The 19,608-nt window shown below is 41.4% G+C and overlaps 1 protein-coding gene across 1 annotated transcript in view; it reads right to left on the bottom strand.

The window, feature by feature from the left end:
- The window catches only part of LOC121017828 (autism susceptibility gene 2 protein-like), a 796,117-nt gene that overhangs the window by 398,615 nt on the left and 377,894 nt on the right, over nucleotides 1-19,608 (bottom strand). The window lies entirely within an intron of this gene.

The following is a 19,608-nucleotide window of genomic DNA, read 5'->3' as shown; positions in this document are numbered from 1 at the left end:
TTAAAGTAACAGGTGTTAAAAGAACAACGAAAGATAAATACATAGGCCTGTGAAAAGATGGTGCTGTCACCTGTACCCAGTTGCACTTACAGCTAAAATGCAGGGAGGCGAACAAGGACGTCAGAACTGCTACTCGGGGTTCAGAGTACAGAGAAATCATGGTCAGAAATCTCGGGTTTGTACAGAAGCAACGGTACGAAAGTTCAATCCCTCCACCCTCCCTCCTTTTTGGTGAAAAACCCCGGAAACAAAACGGCTGCACCAACAGAGGTGAGGTTTCTGAAGGAGGGAGCGTTTTCACAAGACATGAAATCGCAAGCTGTTAAAAGTCTCCTCTGGATCCCCCTCTGCTCCCTTCCTGAGTCTGCTAACAGAATCAAGTGAGTGACAGGGGCACAGGATCATTTTATAAAGGTAGCACACAAGCAAACTTCTTTAGAACTGGGGGGGGGGGGGGCGGGGGGGGGGGCGTGGAATTATCCAAGCTCTCCTGCCATCTGTCTGCGGAGTGAAAAAACAACAACAACAACAACAACAGCTGGTGCAAGAAGTAGCAAGATGTTGGTCCTGGAAGTGACAAGATGGGAAATGACAGGAAACAGCTTTTCACTCCTCCAACAGCAAAAGCAGCGTGAAGCCTATGTTCCAGTGTTTGAAAACCTCCAGATGCTGCTCTCGCCTCACATTTCCATATCTTTGTTCAGACAACATCTGAAAGCCTGCCTTTCTTTTTTCAAGCACTCTCTTTCTTTGGGGGAACATACAAAGCTATCAAATGCAGGCTTCTCCCCACCTCCTTTCTCTTGGAGGCCATGTGGAATGAATTTTAAGTGTAGCCGTCAAGAAAAAAGTGGGCGAATAGCAACACGTGAGCTCCTGTGAAACTTTTTCCGGTTGGTTTTTTTTTTTCTTTTTCCAAGAAAAATGTACCCTCTGCTCTGCTTTCTGTCATTTGGTAGTTAAACTAACCTCAGATATGGAGTAGAACTTCTAAGAAGCTCATGAACAAGATCCTGTGATGAACGGTGTTCTGGGGAAGGGGGGCCCTTTGCATTAACTGACGGCTGGCTACTTGCAAATGGTGTGCCCTGCTCCTCCACCCACTGCACTAACACTGCCACATGAGTGCCTTTCTCTCCACCTTCAACAGCGGGTTTATGGAGTCAGAAATAGGGTGATGTTAAAAGAAAGATATGCACGGTGCAGTGTCGGAATTTCAAAGGACTGGCATACAATGTTAATCAAATATTCTCACTCAGAGTTGCCCTATATGCTAAACACATAGAACAATTTCCTAAGAACTCTGGAATACGCACATGAAATATATCACTATTACACTGAGTAAAACGTTAAACATTATTTGCTGCCACGGATCGCACCGGGGCATCTGTTTTAGGCTCCATCATGTCTTTCTTGTTCTATGTGATCTTGCACAGCTGGAATAGCACCTCGACTTCCCCTCCCTCTCCTCCCTCACCAGGACAGCTCAGCCTGTATGACCCAGGCTGGGTTCCATCTCCAGTATGCCTCCCAAAGTTGCCTCCTTGAGAGGGTAAGTCTTTGCCCCTGAACTCCAACAATACATGTGTGTTCTAACAGCCCTCCAGGTGGTAATTTCTCTGTTGAGAGGCAGATCTAGGACAACATAAAGTGAGCTCCTCAAGGTAAGAGGTCATGTCCGCCTGATCTTCACACACCAGTCCTAGCATAATGCTTGACAACTTTTTTTAACCTTTGTTTAAAAAAAACAGAACTGTTTTCTTTTTTTTTTTTAACAAAATCTGTTTATCACAACTATGTGCCAGACATCAGAGATTCAAAGTTTGAATGGGGCACAAGTCCTTTCCCACAGGGGCTTGGAGCACAGTGTGAACTTTGATATAAAAGTAATAATTATAACAATATGTTCAGCATCATAAACAAGGTACTAGGGAATTACAGACCAGGCCACCCATGGACCATACTTGATAAATGTTTTGTAAATAAAACAATCTTTACAACAGGTTCAACAGCTGAATGTGCTGACTAGAGAATTCCATTTAGCCGCATAATCTTAGGGAAGCTACTCCATTTCTCTATGCCTTGGTTTCCTCATCTGTAAAATAGGATAATATCATAAGGTCTGTATGAGAATAAACTGAAACGATATGCTAAGTATTTACAGTAATATCTAGCATGTAACACCTACTCGACAGAAGTGAGATATTATTTGCAAATGGCTCTTTTGATTTCTATGACAAAAGAGTAAGACATTACTTTATTAATCTATCGGTGGATAGCACATTTTCAGGTTAAAAGTCTCTCACATCCCACATCTAACTCAGCAGCAAATCCTGCCAAACAGGACCCCCTCACTTCTTACCACTTCCATCACTATCCTACCTAAGCTCCCATCATTTCTCACCTGGATGCTTAGTGTAGTCACTGCCTAACCCATCTCTCTGCTACCACCTTGGTCCCCAGGTACAACAGAGGAGGCAAGGTGATCACTTTTAAATGTAAATAAAGCATCCTACGGATTCCCAGCCAAAGTCTTTATGGTAGCCTACAATGCTCTACATGGTCTGGCCCTTCATTTCTTTCCTTTCTAACTTCGATGACTTACCCCCTCATTCACTGACCTCTAGCCATGCTGGTCTCCCCTTTAAAGGCTATTTCTGCCTCAGAGCCTCTGCACTGGGCTGTTCCCTCTGCCCACAATTCCCTACTCTTGGATATTCTCAGACCTCATCCCTTCTGCCCTTCCAGATCTTTAATGCAAAATCAACATTCAAATGTTACTTGATTGGTGAAGTCTTTTCTGAACACCTTATTTTAAATAGCAGCCTCTGGCCCCCCCCCCCCCCCCCCACACACACACCTCAGTGCTCACTATTCCCTTTATCTGCTTAATTTTTCTCCACTGGTCACGACTGTACCTTGCATGATCTGTATTTTGTTTAGTTCTCCATTGTCTCCCTTCCCCTACAAGAATCTAAACTGCAAGGCCAGAAATTCTGGGCTGCTATGTTCACTGTTATATCCCCAGCATCTAGAATGGAGTATGGATCACAATATATAGTCAATAAATCCTTGAATAATGAATAAATGAGTGAATGAACAGAAATACGAAATTACAAATGAAAATGGAGGTACAAGAGAATTCACTTTACATTTATATGTAACACTATGTGTACAGTTGTTCACTATATTTATTATTTATACATTGCCACCACACACAATCCCTTTTTTGAGCCTCATAAATGTTGTGTTTAGTGGGCAGGGAATAATCGTCACCATTTTATAAAGAATAAAACAGGATGAGAGAAGTGAATGGTTTATATGGTCAAAACAGCCAGTAAATACCAGGAAAAAAATGAAAAAAATGGATAGGACCCAGTCCACTCTTCCCAGCACGCTAGTCTGCTTCCCAAGTACGTAAAGACCCTCGTGTCACTAACCTTAATAATTAACTGCCTCATAGAACATGATGGCCATTGCCTCCCTCTTAAAACATAAGCAGATAAACCTAAGAATTACATTTAGGTACACAAAGGGGCAAGAAGTGTGGAGGGTTGCTCTATATTCTGTTACTTTTTATATCCTAATACCACTCTGTTGCTTCGTAACAGCACTCTTTTCAAATACAAAAGGCAGCAAAGTACATCAATTATGAAACAGGCATCTGAATCATAAGATGTGCTACTAGGAAATACCAGTGGGGTGGGGGCCAAGCACATCAACAACACTTATTCATGCCCAAGTTACGTTAAAGTATAATAACTGTAAACTATAGTTTTAATGCATTATTTAAATAAAGTCTCAAATTCCTTTTTTTTAAATGGCTCCCCGAGGGGCACCTGGGTGGCGCAGTCGGTTAAGCGTCCGACTTCAGCCAGGTCACGATCTCGCGGTCCGTGAGTTCGAGCCCCGCGTCAGGCTCTGGGCGGATGGCTCAGAGCCTGGAGCCTGTTTCCGATTCTGTGTCTCCCTCTCTCTCTGCCCCTCCCCCGTTCATGCTCTGTCTCTCTCTGTCCCAAAAATAAATAAACGTTGAAAAAAAATTTTTTTTAAAACATAAAATAAATAAAATAAAATAAATGGCTCCCCGATTGCCTAACAAAATGTATATAAATTTTATCCTGGGCTTGGCATGTTGTGACCCCAATCAGTACTGACAGATACACTTGCAACCATCCCCTTCTGCCGTATACATCAGCCAAACTGGCCCTCCATGTTCAAACTCCATATTGTACAATACTAAGGTCTTTACACAAACTACTGTCAACTTTTGGAATACCCTCATTTAACCTTTCAAAATTCTATTGGCCCAACTTTAAAACAATACATTCATCCTCTTCTCAATAACTCCCCATTCATCCAACTCAGATATGTCCCTCTAGGTTTTCATATCATCTTGCCTTGTATTAACCCTTCTTAGCACCCAGGACCCTCCTTATCCACCCCCCCCCCCCACACGCGGGGGGGGGGGGGGGGGGGCTCGCTCGCTCTCTCTCTCTCTCCCTTTACTTCTACCTCTCCTTCTCTCTCTCTCTCTCTCTTGCTCTCACTCTCACTCTCTTTCTCTCTCTCTCCAAAGTTCCTTTAAGGATTAGGAATGAATCTTGACTAGCTCAGCACTTTGATGAAACCTTTTCACTTGAAATGATTTACACGAATTATAAATAATGTTGCATTAAGTTGTACTCACTTACCCCAGGGTATGGAAGAAAAGTAGCCAGTCCGGTGGCACTGAGTGTGAAACCAGAGAGGCTCTGTCCCCTCCACAAACCTAGCTTTGAGCTCCTACAAGTCAACATCCCTGAAATGCACGCTTGACAAAGAGTCTTATTTGGCAATTGTTTCTCTCCTGCCTTTCCCACCAGATCCCAAGTTCCCTTGAAGGTACTATTTAATGATCAATCCCTCCATATTACTTCCTCCCTAAATGCCCTCTGACTTACTGAAGTGGAAATAAACATAAATAAGGGTTAGGAAAGAGGAATATATAACTAATGCATTTGTTGTACCTTTCTCAGATTGTCAGTCTGAGGTAATGACCGTAACAAAGAGCGCCTGTACTGCTGTTGACGGGAAACGTTAGCTAAGTACGCCCTTTCACGCCAAGTGAAACTGAGGTTGACTCCCCAACATTCATGCCGCCCTTCCCCCACCGTGCAGGGACCATGCCACTTGCTTAAGGGACAGACTCCAGCCCCAGGACTGGTGAAGTCCTCCCATCCCCCTCGCCAGCAACTGCTCAGGGGCACAGGCCTACACCAATCAGGATGTGCCAATCCAAGGTGAGGGCTTTTATATCTCTGCCCTAAACTGGTCCAGAGAGAAAGATGGGAAGACTTTTCCTCTCTGGGAGAGAAGTCTGCTTACTCTCAGTGTCTCCATCTTCCCACTTGTGCTCCCGCCCATGTGCAATCAGCCGTGAGCCAAGCATGTGACCCTGACTGCTACTGGTAGCCATTCATGAGCAGCTTATGGACGCCATGGATGTCGTGAATGTAAACAGATGAGACAGAAAGAAACCCGGTACCTGTGGAGAGACACTCCATTAAGTCCCTCTATCGACCAACCCTGAGGCCCTCCCCACTTGTGGACCTCCCCATTGTGTGAGCCAGTCAATTTTCTTCCTGGTTAAGCAAGTTTTAAGCAGGTTTTCTGATACTGTTGAAAGCATCCTGAATTCAATATAGTATCTAAGAGAAAAATCCGTTTGATACCCAATTTCAACACCATGCTTTAATTCAGAGCCATGTAACAAATCTCTATTTTCATGTGAAACTGACCTTATCGGTAGAAAACAAAAAGCCATATGACTTTAGTTAGTTGGGTAAACAAGATACCAAACATTCATAGAAAATAGTACTGTGTGAATAACCTCAGTGAAAAGACGCAGTCAGAAACAGAAAACAAACAAAACAGAAGTTGGCCAGGGGTCACACTAATGTTGGCATCCCCAAAGCACGTAGGATAAACAGACTGGCTGCAAAATTATTCCTGAAAGGGTGTCTGTGCTGGACACTGGACTGCCTATGGTTTAAACAGTATTTACATCATCTTCACCTAATGCTACAAGCAAAAACGTGGACTGGTGCTCACCTGTGAATAAGAGATGAGACCCCTAATGAGGCATGTGCGCTAGATCCTGAGAACAGACTAGAAAAATGCATGTAGACTCTGAAGACCCTGCTTCAACCCCATTACGCTACCTGCTCCAAATCATCCTGAAGGCAAGGGAGTAAGCGGTGGATCCTGAGTGAGAGACAATGTGCCAATTTCCAGGCTCAGACATCAGCTCCCTGATTAAATTTCAGGAAGCACCTTTCTAGCAGGCCTCAATTTCCTCTTTGTAAAATGAAAAAGTTGTTTGTGTTCCTTTCTGAGGTCCCCCTCTGCTCCAAAATGCCAGGTCACATAACCAATCAAAGACTTAATTTTCCACTATGCACAATGAGGACTTCAATCTTAATACCTAGACTACTTTGTGCTTATTCATAAATATTTATTAGGTGCCTACTATGTGCCAGGCAGTGTGCCAGGGCCCTGCAGAAATGAAAAGTATACTATGATTCTTACCCCCAGAGAATTACATACCTATGGAAAGGCTGTTACGGGTACAAAAATCTTAGTGAACTAAATTAAATCCAAACACTTTACAAAGTATATAAGCATTAGGTCCCAGTTTTCGATGATGAAAATAATAATTAGAATGATGATCTCCAAGTACCACATGAATTTTAGAACTATAAAGAACTTACGCTCAAATCCGAGTAAGATGTTCTAAGTGGGTAATGATGAGCAGTTTCCAAAAACGAATTTTAAAAGATCATGCATCTAAGTCTCCAAAACCTCACACACGCTTTTCATCCTAGTCTGTCCTTGCTCTTCCCACCAGTGAAACACAAGACCATCAGAAACCCTTCCTGGCCTGCCTTGCTAATCAATTTGATACTCCTTAACCTTGAAACTTTCTCGAGTTCCTCCTAAATTACTTTTTATCTTTTACTGAACAGGAAACAGGCCATTTCTAAGTCCTGAGTCTCTGTGGCTATGGTGTATTCAATGCAGAGTGAGCAAAAAATACATACGGAACCAAACTTTAACATTCATAATATGGTAAAATATGCAAACTTCATGGCTTACTCCTTGAAAGTTGTTCTGTCAATTTCCTCCAACTTTCATGTAACTACCAAGTTTTTCCACACATCCTCTAATGACTTTTTCTTGATTAGAGAAAGAAAAAAAAAACTTTAACATGACAAATTAAATGTCTTTAAATCATAATCAGAAGATCCTACTTTGAGTACAGTTTTACTCTCTTACTCTCTTTTTAAATTTTTTTCAACATTTATTTATTTTTGAGAGAGACAGAAAGAGACAGAGCGTGAGCAGGGGAGGGGCAGAGAGAGAGGGAGACACAGAATCTGAAGCAGGCTCCAGGTTCTGAACTGTCAGCACAGAGCCTGACGCGGGGCTCGAACCCATGAACCACGAGATCAGGACCTGAGCCGAAGTTGGATTCTTAACCAAGAGAGCCACCCAGGCACCCCCATTATTCTTGTACTCTCTTAAAGAGCTTTTAAATCCATTGATTCACAGCTTTTTGGATCTTCCGAACTTAAAGATAAAGAGGGATTTAGAAATGAGCCAAAATGGTACAATGTGAACATTAACAAGACCTGTGACCCTGGGCAAACGTCACCTTCAATTTTTCTAACCCCTCTTACCCAACACACACAAAGCAGTCACCTGCTCATTCTATATTTTTATTAAGGAATTCAAACATATCATTAGTTTTACTGCCAGCCAAGTGTATACTACTGGCTAGGGTCAGCTAAAAATCCTAAGCTTCATCTCTCTCAATTTTTCCATTAGGTTTTTGAACACAAGTTCACCTTTAGCCCTAGTAAATCTTACTTTGGTCACTGTCCATCCAGATAGTCAAAATCTAGTTGTGTACTGTTTCTCCCATGCTCCATTATTTGTGACCCTTCCTATTTGTGCATAATTTGAAACCATATCTTCATCCCAGACAGGCACAAAACTTGAGTAAGACAGAGTCCAGGATAGAAATTTCTGCAATGATCCTAGAAAGTTCAAACCAGAATGAAATCTATTTTCTTAGCCAGTGACCTTGGAAATAGTTATAAAATTAATTATGACTCTTGATGATCATAATACCACCTAACCTATATTCTTCTTCTTGTTCACAAAATGATTATGAGAGACAAGGCCAAAAATCTTGCTGAAGTCTAATAAATTGGGTCTATGACATGCCTCTGAGTTCCTGTCCCAGAATTGTGCTGAAAAAAGAAATTAGTGAATTCACGTTGGCTCTCTATAAGCACTGTAACTCTTTTCTCATTGCTTATTGTATCACTTGTTCTGAAATACCATCCAGGACCCATGTGCAAGGTTACAGAATTTACTTATATTGTTTTTCTTAAGCCAAACACATTGCCTCAAAGATACTACAAATGTAATGTACGATTTGCACTAGAGGACTTGGGTCCATTCTCTGGCGGTAGGCAGGTGTCCTTCCAACCTACTCTTCCACTTTAAACCTCTATCTCATCTGTCATATTTCACAGCCCAGCCTAGTCAGAAACTCATTTTCCTTCACAGATAGGTCAAATGCAAAATTGACAGTAATGATTCCTGCATTCCGTGTCACCCAGCGATACATTATCCACCACTGGTAGGAATCACCAATCTCAGACAAAATCTATAAGAGCCCTGCTTTATTTTTTTATTTATTTTTGTAAGTTTTTGAGATTTGTCAGGACTAGCTTTTTCCAGCCAGCAGTGAACAAGCTTGCCAGTATCTAAAAACACAAGCTTAAATCAACCCGGCTTTCTGTTGTCAGCCAGACCATCCTAACACAAATACAGAAGTCTGGTCAAATGCCAAGCTTCTGTCTGGTCCTCAGGAATTGGTGCTCTAGCCAATGGACATACAGTCAGTCATTACCAAAAATTTTTGTTGTCGTTTCAAAGGAGTTGGGCAAATGAACAACCCCCTGTAATAAGATAACTAGAGACACTGGCCAAGAACTGGTGCCACCTGCTAATCTGGGGAGGGAGACAAAGGTTGGAGATGGGGCAGATGGGCCTTGCTTAGTCATCTGTGTCTATTATTTTGCTCCTGTTTGTGTTCAGTAATTTAAGTGAATAATATAAAGACACGTCTCTCTGTTCAAATGAAAAGATGAAGGGAGAACACAAAAACGAATTAGCTCTGTCTCTTGTGTCTTCATTCCAAACAATCCCCACACCATCCCTCTGGCTGAAGAAGGCAAACATTCCACTCTGAGATGAGAGACCATTAAGGTATTTTCTGATGCTCCCTAAGATTAGATGTCCCACTCTACTCCTTCAGTTTTGTTACTAAATTTGTACAACTGTACACAACTGATATTTTATCTCGAATGCATTGACTTGGCTCTTTACAAGAATATATAAATATTACAATAGAGGACAGGTAAAAGATACATGATTACAGCACAATCTGGGCCTAGTGACACAGAACACAAAGCTCCTTCTGATCCCCCCTCCCCTATTGTCTACCTCTCCTAACTCCTCGATTCTACCCTTTCCAAGTTACACTCCACCACTGTATTTCACTTGCAGTTCCCTGATTGCACCAGACTGAATCACACTTCTTTGTACAGACAGTTCTGCTATCAAGCTTATTTTGAAAACCTGAATTCACTCCAGTGCAATTGACTATAGACACAATTTGAGCATAACGTGAATTTGGAATTTGCTTGTGCATAACTTTGCATGCAAGAAATACTAGGTGAATTCAGAAAACTGCACCCAGTTGAACTGAGCTGTGCAGGAGTGCACACAACACACATGCACAGACCTCAAACCTTCACCAGCTACCTCATAAGCATCATAAGCTGCCCCCATCCACATCGGGTGTTCCAACTTTCCACCCCTTTCACGTAAGCCTTCTTCCACTACTTCATAGTAATTCACAAGCTGCAAATCTTCCAACACTCACTTACACAAGGTCCTTTTCAATACATAGTGCCATGTTTACTTTTTTTTGGTAACCATGTAACATGTGAAAAACTGTAATACTATTTTTATTAGGTTCTTTTTTCTTCCGTCACTGGTGAAGTTTTTAAGTGGCAGCATACAAGTGAGACCTACAAGAAATAGGTCTTACTTACTCCAGGAAAGGAACTGTTTACCACTGGGCTTTGCATATGGTAGGCTCTCAATAAACATTTGAAAAGAATGGAGGAAGGTTTGTTTAAATACTCTTTTCCAGCCAACACTCTGTATTCTTTAGAGGGAAATATTGCAAAAAAATAAGCCACAGTCACCCAGTACCTCAGAATTTAATATATTAATATTTTTTCATCTGGTCTTTACTACCAAGGAATTTAACGAGTAGGAAAAGAAATCACCTTCGAGAGCAGGAACAGTAGCATGACCAAATGAAGCATTCTTCCTAAAGTCCTACAAGTAACTGTGGCAGAATTGGACCTATAATCCACATCTTCTGATTCCGACATCATCCATTTTATTTCCACACACCTACCTACCAGGGTGAGAACATAATGATGGAAAAATGACAGGGCCCTGAAATTTTCTCTGTTTGGGGTTCAGAAATAAATTCTTTTTGACAAAGTTTCAGAGTCCCCTCCCCTTTCCTTCAAGTGCTAATGATATAATCAAATTCATCAAAGACTATAATTCGGCACACCTTTTTCCTGATATGTGCCACTGTAAACTCATGTCACAGAGAAAACGCCTATGGGCAGGCAGTAGACATGTCCGACCAAGTTCAGGACTCTCACATATCCCAGAGGCATGGCAGTGAAGGGGCCTTCTGCCTGAAATGTGACCCTGCCCTCCGCCCCTGGTATCTTGCAAGGCTTACCCCCTTGGCTTCAGCAACTGTGTGTTTAAAAGTCATCTCTGGGAGGTCTACGCGAACCACCATTCCTCAACCACTGCGCAAAGCACTATTCCTCAACTACGGTAAAGAGCTTTTCCTCTTTACATACTTCCTATTGCTAAATTTCACCCTCCAAAATTCTTTAAGATTTATGTGCTTGCTTTTCCCCTCTATTCTCCATTAGATTTTAAGCTTCATGAGAGGAGATATTTTTGTCTATTTGGTTTGGACACTGTCATCCCTATACTTAAAACAGCACCTGACAGAGGAAAGGAAATACTTGTTGAACAAATACATGAACACATGCACAAGCATGATTCTCCAAGCCATTCTAAGAATGAAATTAACAATTTCAAGTGCATAAAACCAGGGACCTTTAAGAAACTTGCTCAAATACATGAAAACTAAGGCAAATTTCTGGATTCAGGTTAAAGGACAGCTTTCCCACACAGATGGGTCAATTTAGAAGGCTAGACACTGGCTTCCCCCCTAGGGAGCTCTTAGAATTAAAAGAAGTGTGTGTGTGTGTGTGTGTGTGTGTGTGTGTGTGTGTGTGTGTTTAATGTGAATGTGCTAATATTTATAGTTTGAGGCAGATTTACTCTATATATACTTCATCATCATTTCTAAAAAAAAAAGAATATCCAAACCACTCCTCTACAATAAGAGCACCTGCAATAAAGTCCTCTGAGAATAAGAGGTGGCAAGAAGGGGTCAACAGCACCCAAGGGTACATTCAAGAAGAATTCACAATTGAGAAGGCAATGTTCACAAACTAAACACCAAAGTGTTTCATGGCAAAACCTCCAGAAATGGCAGAATAATAAATTGTTTCTGCCCTCCATTCCACTCAAAATCCAACCGAGTATATAGGTCAGCACCTCTTTTCCAGTGTGCTTAACAAGATGAATTTATAATGACCATCGGCAGGTGTCGGTATTCAAAAAACTTAGCACCCAAATACTTGGTTCCAAGGCATACTGAGTTGGTTGATTTAATCTCATGTTAAAACCAACATTTCATACATAGATTGTGGCCATCGAATCAAAAAGTAAGTGTATCCCCAAACAGACAGTAGTCCTATGTATACTGTTAATTAGATGCAATTCTTATATGGCATCTTGATATTAATCATTCTTGATATTAATATCCCACTCCTCTCCAAACCTCTAATTTCTCATCTGAAAATAGGGATAATGCCATCTGTGTCTCACAAAGTTATTGTAAGGATTAAATGAACTAAGCCAATTCATTTTATACTTTCAGTTTCAGATAATAAGAAGCACCTAGATAGATCATCTCAACCCTTGCTGCACATTTAGAATCAAAAGACGAGCTTAAAGAAATGATGCCAAGCCCACCCTGCCAATATGCAGATTTATATGGTCTGGAGTTGAACTTCAGTATTGTTTTAAGTGTTCCAGCTCTGGATTATATTATCAGGAAGCCAGATTTGCAAATTCAAGGTTTAAATTCTAATACTCAGATTTAAGAGATCTGGGTATGTTAGGTAATAGGTATTCTTTTTCATAATCACCCCTGCATGATTCTTAAAATCAAGTACTAGGGGAAACACTGACGTAATGCACATAAACAAAGCATTTAAAGCATTTATCACAGTACCTAATACATAAGTACTCAAACCATGGCAAAATAGAAAATATGTATTATGGTACATTAGTATATGTATGAATCTAGGGTGTATTTGAAAGGAATCCATAATCACAAACTATATAACATATAGTTAAGTAAGTAAACAGGCTTTTATCTTTATGGCATTCATACTTCTGATTGTATTTTAACAAGTACACTAGGGAAGTTTTTATTGACAATATACACTAGAAGTTTTAAAGTTTGCAGAACTTTCTATAAAGAAAACTATCTGAACAAGTCTGTTGTAATTTTAGAGAGAAAGAGAAAGGAGATAAATGGACTGGAAGAAGGAGGGAAGGACAAAGAAAATGAATCATGTAAATATTGGCACAGGGCAGTGGGGAGGGGAGTGTTTGTGGGAGATTCCTTAACAAAAAAAATACTTTAGTTAAACACTTCTGTTCTCTTGGTCTCCAGATGAGGGTAAGAACTAATATTTATTGACTCTGGCTATGTGCCAGGCCTTCCACACCCATGATCTCAGTCAATACTCTCGGCAGCCCTGCCAGGGAGCTCTCGCTACCCACAACCTGCACACACCCCATCTGCACAGAACACAATCAGGCTTTTCTCTCACAGAATCAAAGGGGCCTGACCACTAGCTCCTCTGACAGAGCAAGGGTGCAGACAGCCAAGGCTCCTGGTAGACCTCACGCACTGTGTTTGCTTTAGATTTATGAAGGAGATTCCAGAGTCCCTACCTGCACTGCCTTCTGTGACACAAATTGCCCCAACAACCTCTACTCAACGGATGAACAGCAGTGCCCCAGCAGGGTCAACAACCATCACTGAGGGGACTTAGAGACTCCTGTGCAAGGTGTTCTAGGAATGAATTATTCATTAACATGGTCAGTAAGTCCTGATGGTGAAAGAAGAAAAAAACCTGACTTGTATTGGAGAATACCTTCATTTCAAGAAAGGCAAAGTGGGCTGCCAGCTTGCATTACAGGACCCACCTTAGAGAAAGGGAAACTTTGGGAAAGACAGGTTGAGTGACTCAGACTGCACGCTGGCAGAAAATTTCAGAAGAGCAATACAGATTCTTACAATGCTCCTGGCTGGAACACATCTCTCGAGTGTCAGATATATTTTGGGGTGTCAATCAGGGTCATACAAACCGACTGACCCATCCACTGGAATTCTACGGGTTAAGAAGGAAAGGAATATTAAAAACCATCAGAAAGAACACCAGAAGCAGCAATTCTGATGGCAGCAGCACAACAGGCCCTTGGCCTTGTACCTGCGGCGGCAGCCAATGGCCTTGTCCCTGGGGGACCTTGCTCATGGGGCAGTGCTGGGCACACAAGCCAAAGGCTGATCTGTACAACAACTCCTAAGTATTAAGTATCCCAGAAAGCAAAGGGCAAACACAAGGAGATGAGAAACAGGAGGAGGAAGAACCCTACTCAAAAACGTCCTCCTTAATAGTCTCAGTAGGTATTTAATTTCTATTTTTTTCCTCTTCTTTGAATTCACAAAGGCCAAATCTTCCAGTCAAATTAGAGTGCAGTAAAGCATTAAGTCAGCATTCAACAGGTTTAATTACTGTGTAAATGAAAGAAATTATTATTCATTCATGACATTTATTTCAGATCCAATGCTAGCTGCTTTTATATAAAGTTGGGGGTGGAGGGAGTAAAACTTAGATGGGAAGAAAAGAACAAGAACGAGGATATATAATTACAGCTATATTTCTTTGCCAAGCATTACTGAGCCTAAACAAAAAGTGCTTGTTTGCTCTCTTGAGAAAAAGCATGCGATCCATCAGTGGTGGCTCTGAAGAACCCCCCCACCCCACCCTCCTACCACACACAAGGCCAGGCTTGATAGGTATACCAATATTTGAAATGCCAATAACACGGGGCTTATTAAGGCCACAAAGCCTGGTACAGCCCATTGTGGTTCAGAAGTCCTGAATTCTGGGAACAGTTTTAGCAGTCAGCCTCTACAAAGTAATGGATGCCCCACTGCACCATGGGGGAAAAAAGGCCAGTCGATGCTATAAGAACTACTGGACAATGCATCTTTTCTCATCAACTTCTGCAGAGTTTAAACACCTCCCACAAGCAGAAGACAGACACCCACACCCACACCCACACACTCCTACCTCTGAAACTAATTCACATATGGTATTTTTTATTCTCATATGTCTGCCTAGTGGAAGACTGCAGGAAAGTGTGCCTGGGGAGCCAGCTCAAAACACAGAGAACTGTCTGTGCACAAGTCAACACACCACTAAATGACACACTATCTTTTACCTGAATTGCTAAGGCTCCAATGATTAACCAGAATACAGACAGTACATACTATAATGCCACTAAAAATGTTTTAGGTTCTCCAAAGAACTCCTTGAACAAAGAAAAACACTTCATCAAAACATACCCTCTTATTTCCCCAATGTATATGCGCGCGTATGTACACGCACACACACACACACGCACACACACACACACAGATTTTTGGAACCAGCTGTTCTTAAATCTTCCCTAAACCTCTAACCACTAGCATTTAATCACTACAAATACTAGAGCGGTTAGGACTTGGCAGTAACAACCTCAGTTTGTCTTAAAACCTGAGACCACACAAGTTGTGGACAAGAAATTACTGTTGAGTACCTCAAACAGACTTAAGGACCAAGCACAACTCAGAGAAGTAACGATAATGAAGCTGTGAGTGCCAAAGTGATGGTTTACACCTTTGCACTTAAACGACCAAATGAATACAGTGAGCTGATGAAAAAGACAACCTTTGCAGACACCTTAAAATTCTCAGAGGCTAAATATTTTAACCAGGCTTAAAATGTTTCTGCTTGGGGGAGATCCAACACTCTCAATTACTGGTGAGAAATATGTAACATGCTTTTTAAGATAAAGGAAATAATTTAGGAACTATCTGCATAAAAAGTATGAGTCTGAAGACAAGAGTGTTTAGGCATTATCATTTTAATGATCACTAGAAACAGCAGTAATGTAATTTAAACAAATCAATGAAACAGTTATATGTATTAACACTTGGCTGAGACTCAGAATTATATATTCAGTCAGTATTTTAGTCTGACACCAGATTCCTTCAATTCCCGACTTCTTAGTGTTAAACTGTAACCATGTAAAGCGAAGAAGTGTTGGTGAAAGTTCTATTAATAAAACTCTCACTTTTCCTCCAACCAAGCTCTGAAGTGTGATGCAGATCATGGCAAGAACCATCACAAGCTAAGTTTTCATGCAGCCTGAAGCAGTTGGCTCTATGATTCCTATCTGCACACTACCTACCATTTTTGTGCTCTTTAAAACTTTGCTTTCCTCAAAGGTCAGTGTCCCAAGTTTTATTTGACTTCTTACTCTGCCAGGAAAAATCTATTACCATATTATTCTGAATCAGGCCTTAAAAAAGATAATCATCCGTCCCTCACCTTTAGAAAGTGAAAGTAAGATAATCCGGAGTGTTATGTTATATGTATTTTTAGTTTTTTTTATTTTTTTAATGTTTCTTCATTTTTGAGAGAGAGAGAGAGAGAGAGACAGAGACAGAGAGAGAGAGACAGAGAGAGAGAGAGAGACAGAGAGAGAGCGAGCAGGTGAGGGACAGCAAGAGAGGGAGACACAGAATCTGAAGCAGGCTCCAGGCTCTGAGCTGTCAGCACAGAGCCCGGCATGGGGCTTGAACCCATGAACCTTGAGATCATAACCTGAGCCGAAGTTGGACGCTTAACCAACTGACCCACCCAGGGACCCCTAAAATATATGTATTTTTAAGCCTCATCATGTTTTTGCTGCCCCAGCACCTTTCCTTTATTCTTTGGTAACCGCAGCTCAAGTCCCTCTTAAAGGATTAACTCTACCTACCTCAGGGTCCCAGCAGTTTGGGGAGATCTGACTGGGACAGGAGAATCATCCCATCAAAGGGTGCGTTTGTGACAGATTCGCCAATCAGCTGCAAGAGACTGATTTTGAAATGGCCATAGGCCTTTTGTAGCAACGTGGATGGAAATGGAGAGTGTTATGCTAAGTGAAATAAGTCACAGAGAGAAAGACAGATACCATATGTTTTCACTCTTATGTGGATGCTGAGAAACTTAACAGAAGACCATGGGGGAGGGAAAGGGGGAAAAAACAGGGAGGGAGGCAAACCATCAAAGACTCTTAAAAACTGAGAATAAACTGAGGGTTGATGGGGGTGGGAAGGAGGGGAAAGTGGGTGCTGGGCATGGATGAGGGCACCTGGTGGGATGAGCACTGGGTGTTGCATAGAAACCACTTTGGCAATAAATCTCATATTAAAAAAAAACAAAAAAATAAAAATAAAAATGGCCATAGGACTGAACTCGGACCACAGAGGAGTGGCAGCAGGATTCTTGTTGGAGAAGACAAGAGTGAGGCTCCCTCGTTCCCGGGATTGCTGAGCTGGCAGAACATACTCACTCATCTCTGCCTCTACACCACAAGAAGCCAACACAGAGAAAGCAGTGCTGAGGGATGAAGACAGATTACCAAATACAATGCGCTCCTGAAACTCAGATGATTTCAACTCCGTTTACCCCAAACTCTGTGATTCTTAAACCAACAGAATTCCGAGTTGGCGCTAAGAAGCAGAGATTGGCACCAACTTGCATTCATGACAGTTACCGCCTTTTTATCTGAATCTGCAGCTCTGTTGCAAGCACACTTCTTTTCAATCAGCTCAAACCTCCTCCAGCTAATATCTCCAAAAAGCCTTCCTGAACGACTGCTCTAAATATATTCAGAGACACATGGGCCGTTGCCCCTCCATTCCAGCTCAATTATTCCTATGCCAACAGATCAGATACTACAGAGATGATCTATCCAGTCACTACAGGTCACCTGCTTTTCATTCTGACATAATCACGCCAGGCTGTAAAGCTTCCAGAACAAGGATATACCTAGTATTAGAAAGAGCACAGATTTCATTCTCAAAAGATCTGAGTTTAATCTCACCCTTTCACTGGCTCTTCCACTTCAGACTTCTCTGAACTCTGCTTCTCACACCTTTAATGCTGAGTTAATAATATCTGCTTTTTAAAAAATTTTCCCAGCTTAACTGAGATGTAATTGACATATAACAACACTGTGTAAGTTTAAGGTGTATAATGTGTTGGTATAATGCACTTATATATTGCAAAATGATTGCAATAATACCTGCTATAAACGATAGTTGTGACAACAAAGTTAGGTAACTTGTGAATATATATTGCAAACTTCAAAGCACAAATAACAAAGATGATGATGATGATGTTTCATATGTTCGCATCCCCAGATCAGCAGGTATGTAAATGAGCTTAGCGGGACAGGGAACCACCAACTATCTCTTGTTACTTGGGTTCCTGCGCTAAGAGTCCAGGGTTCCTTTCCCATCTCCCATAGACACAACCACTACAATGGACAGAGGCATCAGCAAAAATGCCATGAAGGGGATAGGACTACTGGACAAATAGATTTCAGGGCTCGGGGGGGGAGGGAGGACTTCAATACCTGGTACTTTGCCTAACTGTATCTTTCCCGTTTTGAACGGAGACCTTACATGTATATATACAGAAACAAAAACGTTATAGGTATATAATACATATACAAAGGAGGTATATTCCACCTCAGATACCCATCTAGTTATTTTAAAATAAAAAGAGAAGTTGTCTTAGGGTAGAAAATACTCAGATATCAAGACAAGCTCTTTCACATGGTGACTCTGGGGAAATAAGTGCTTCTTACATTTCAACCTCAGTTTCCAAGTTTTTAAAGTAAAGTGTTGAGACTGGACGAGTTCCAAGGTCCTTCTCGGCCCTAAGATAACTTTTTTTTTTATTAAACACTTACACTTCTGGAGCATAGGTGGGTTTACAATAAAACTGGAATAAAGGTACAGAGACTTCCCCTATAATCCTTACCACACACATGCATAGTCTCCCCCACTATTCAACATCACTCACCAGGACAATACCTTTTTGTTTTAACCAAGGATGAACCTACACTGACACATCATAATCACCCTAAGTTCTATAACTTATAACTTCCCAATTATTTAGATGGTCATATCATATACTGGGTAATTTCCTTACTACATTTCAGTTAATCTAAGCTCCCAGAAAAAATTCTAAAGTTCCATTGCTTGTATTGTTCTGCAGTAAACAACATATACTTGCTCTCCAAATGCGTTAACAATGATCTCCTTTCCGCAAATACTTTAAGGAAGTTTTCATCTGAAGGGTATCTACAGGAGAGCCCATTTGGGATACAGTGACAACCAGCTAACTCATCTGTTCGCATCAGACTGGTTTTCTTTCGGTGAGCCACTCCTGTCATGATTCTGACAGAACATCTGGATGGATGGGGCAATCCTGGGGATCACAGCTCCTTCTGTGATAGGAAGGCCCACAGGAAAAAGAAAATGTTTAATTCACACCACTGCGGCCCAGATCTGTCTTCTACCTTACCTTTCTGAAATGCTCTCCTACACTACACCACCTCGGCCTGTCTCCCTGGACCTCAAATCACTTCACTAAAACAGCACAAATAAAATTAATCTCAGCTGTGCAGAGAAGGGAGATAAAGGAACAAAGAGGTCTCATGCTCATCTCTTGCAGAAGATCAGACAGACCCGTCCACACGGGTTGCTGCATTTCCAAATCTCTGCTCCAGATCCTAGGTTTCCTTCATTTTCACTAATGACTTTCACATGAATTAAACACAAGATTTTTTTTTTCTGCTCTTCACAAGATCCCATATTCTTCCTAAAAGACAAGTCTCCCCTTCCCAGCACACAGTATTTCTTCAAACTACTGCAGACTAGCTCTACTCTCTCACATTAAGCTACAGAAACACGGCCACCAGCATCTATAGCTAACACACCAGGGGACACGTGTGATGCGCCAGGCACTGCTCTATCGAAACGCCTTTCCGCAGATGATCTCTTCTAATCCTCGCTAACCAATGCTATGAAGTACACATGATTAGCCCTATTTTACAGATGAAAACGTTGAGGCACAGGGAGGTGAAGGAGGATGCACAGATTCAGATTTGTTCTGTTATTTTTGTTTT

This window comes from Herpailurus yagouaroundi, unplaced genomic scaffold, assembly GCF_014898765.1.
Source record: "Herpailurus yagouaroundi ecotype Mexico unplaced genomic scaffold, PumYag 216, whole genome shotgun sequence".
Lineage (NCBI taxonomy): Eukaryota > Metazoa > Chordata > Mammalia > Carnivora > Felidae > Herpailurus > Herpailurus yagouaroundi.
The sequence above is the reverse complement of the archived record's forward strand: the minus strand, read 5'-3'. Positions and strand labels throughout refer to the sequence as shown.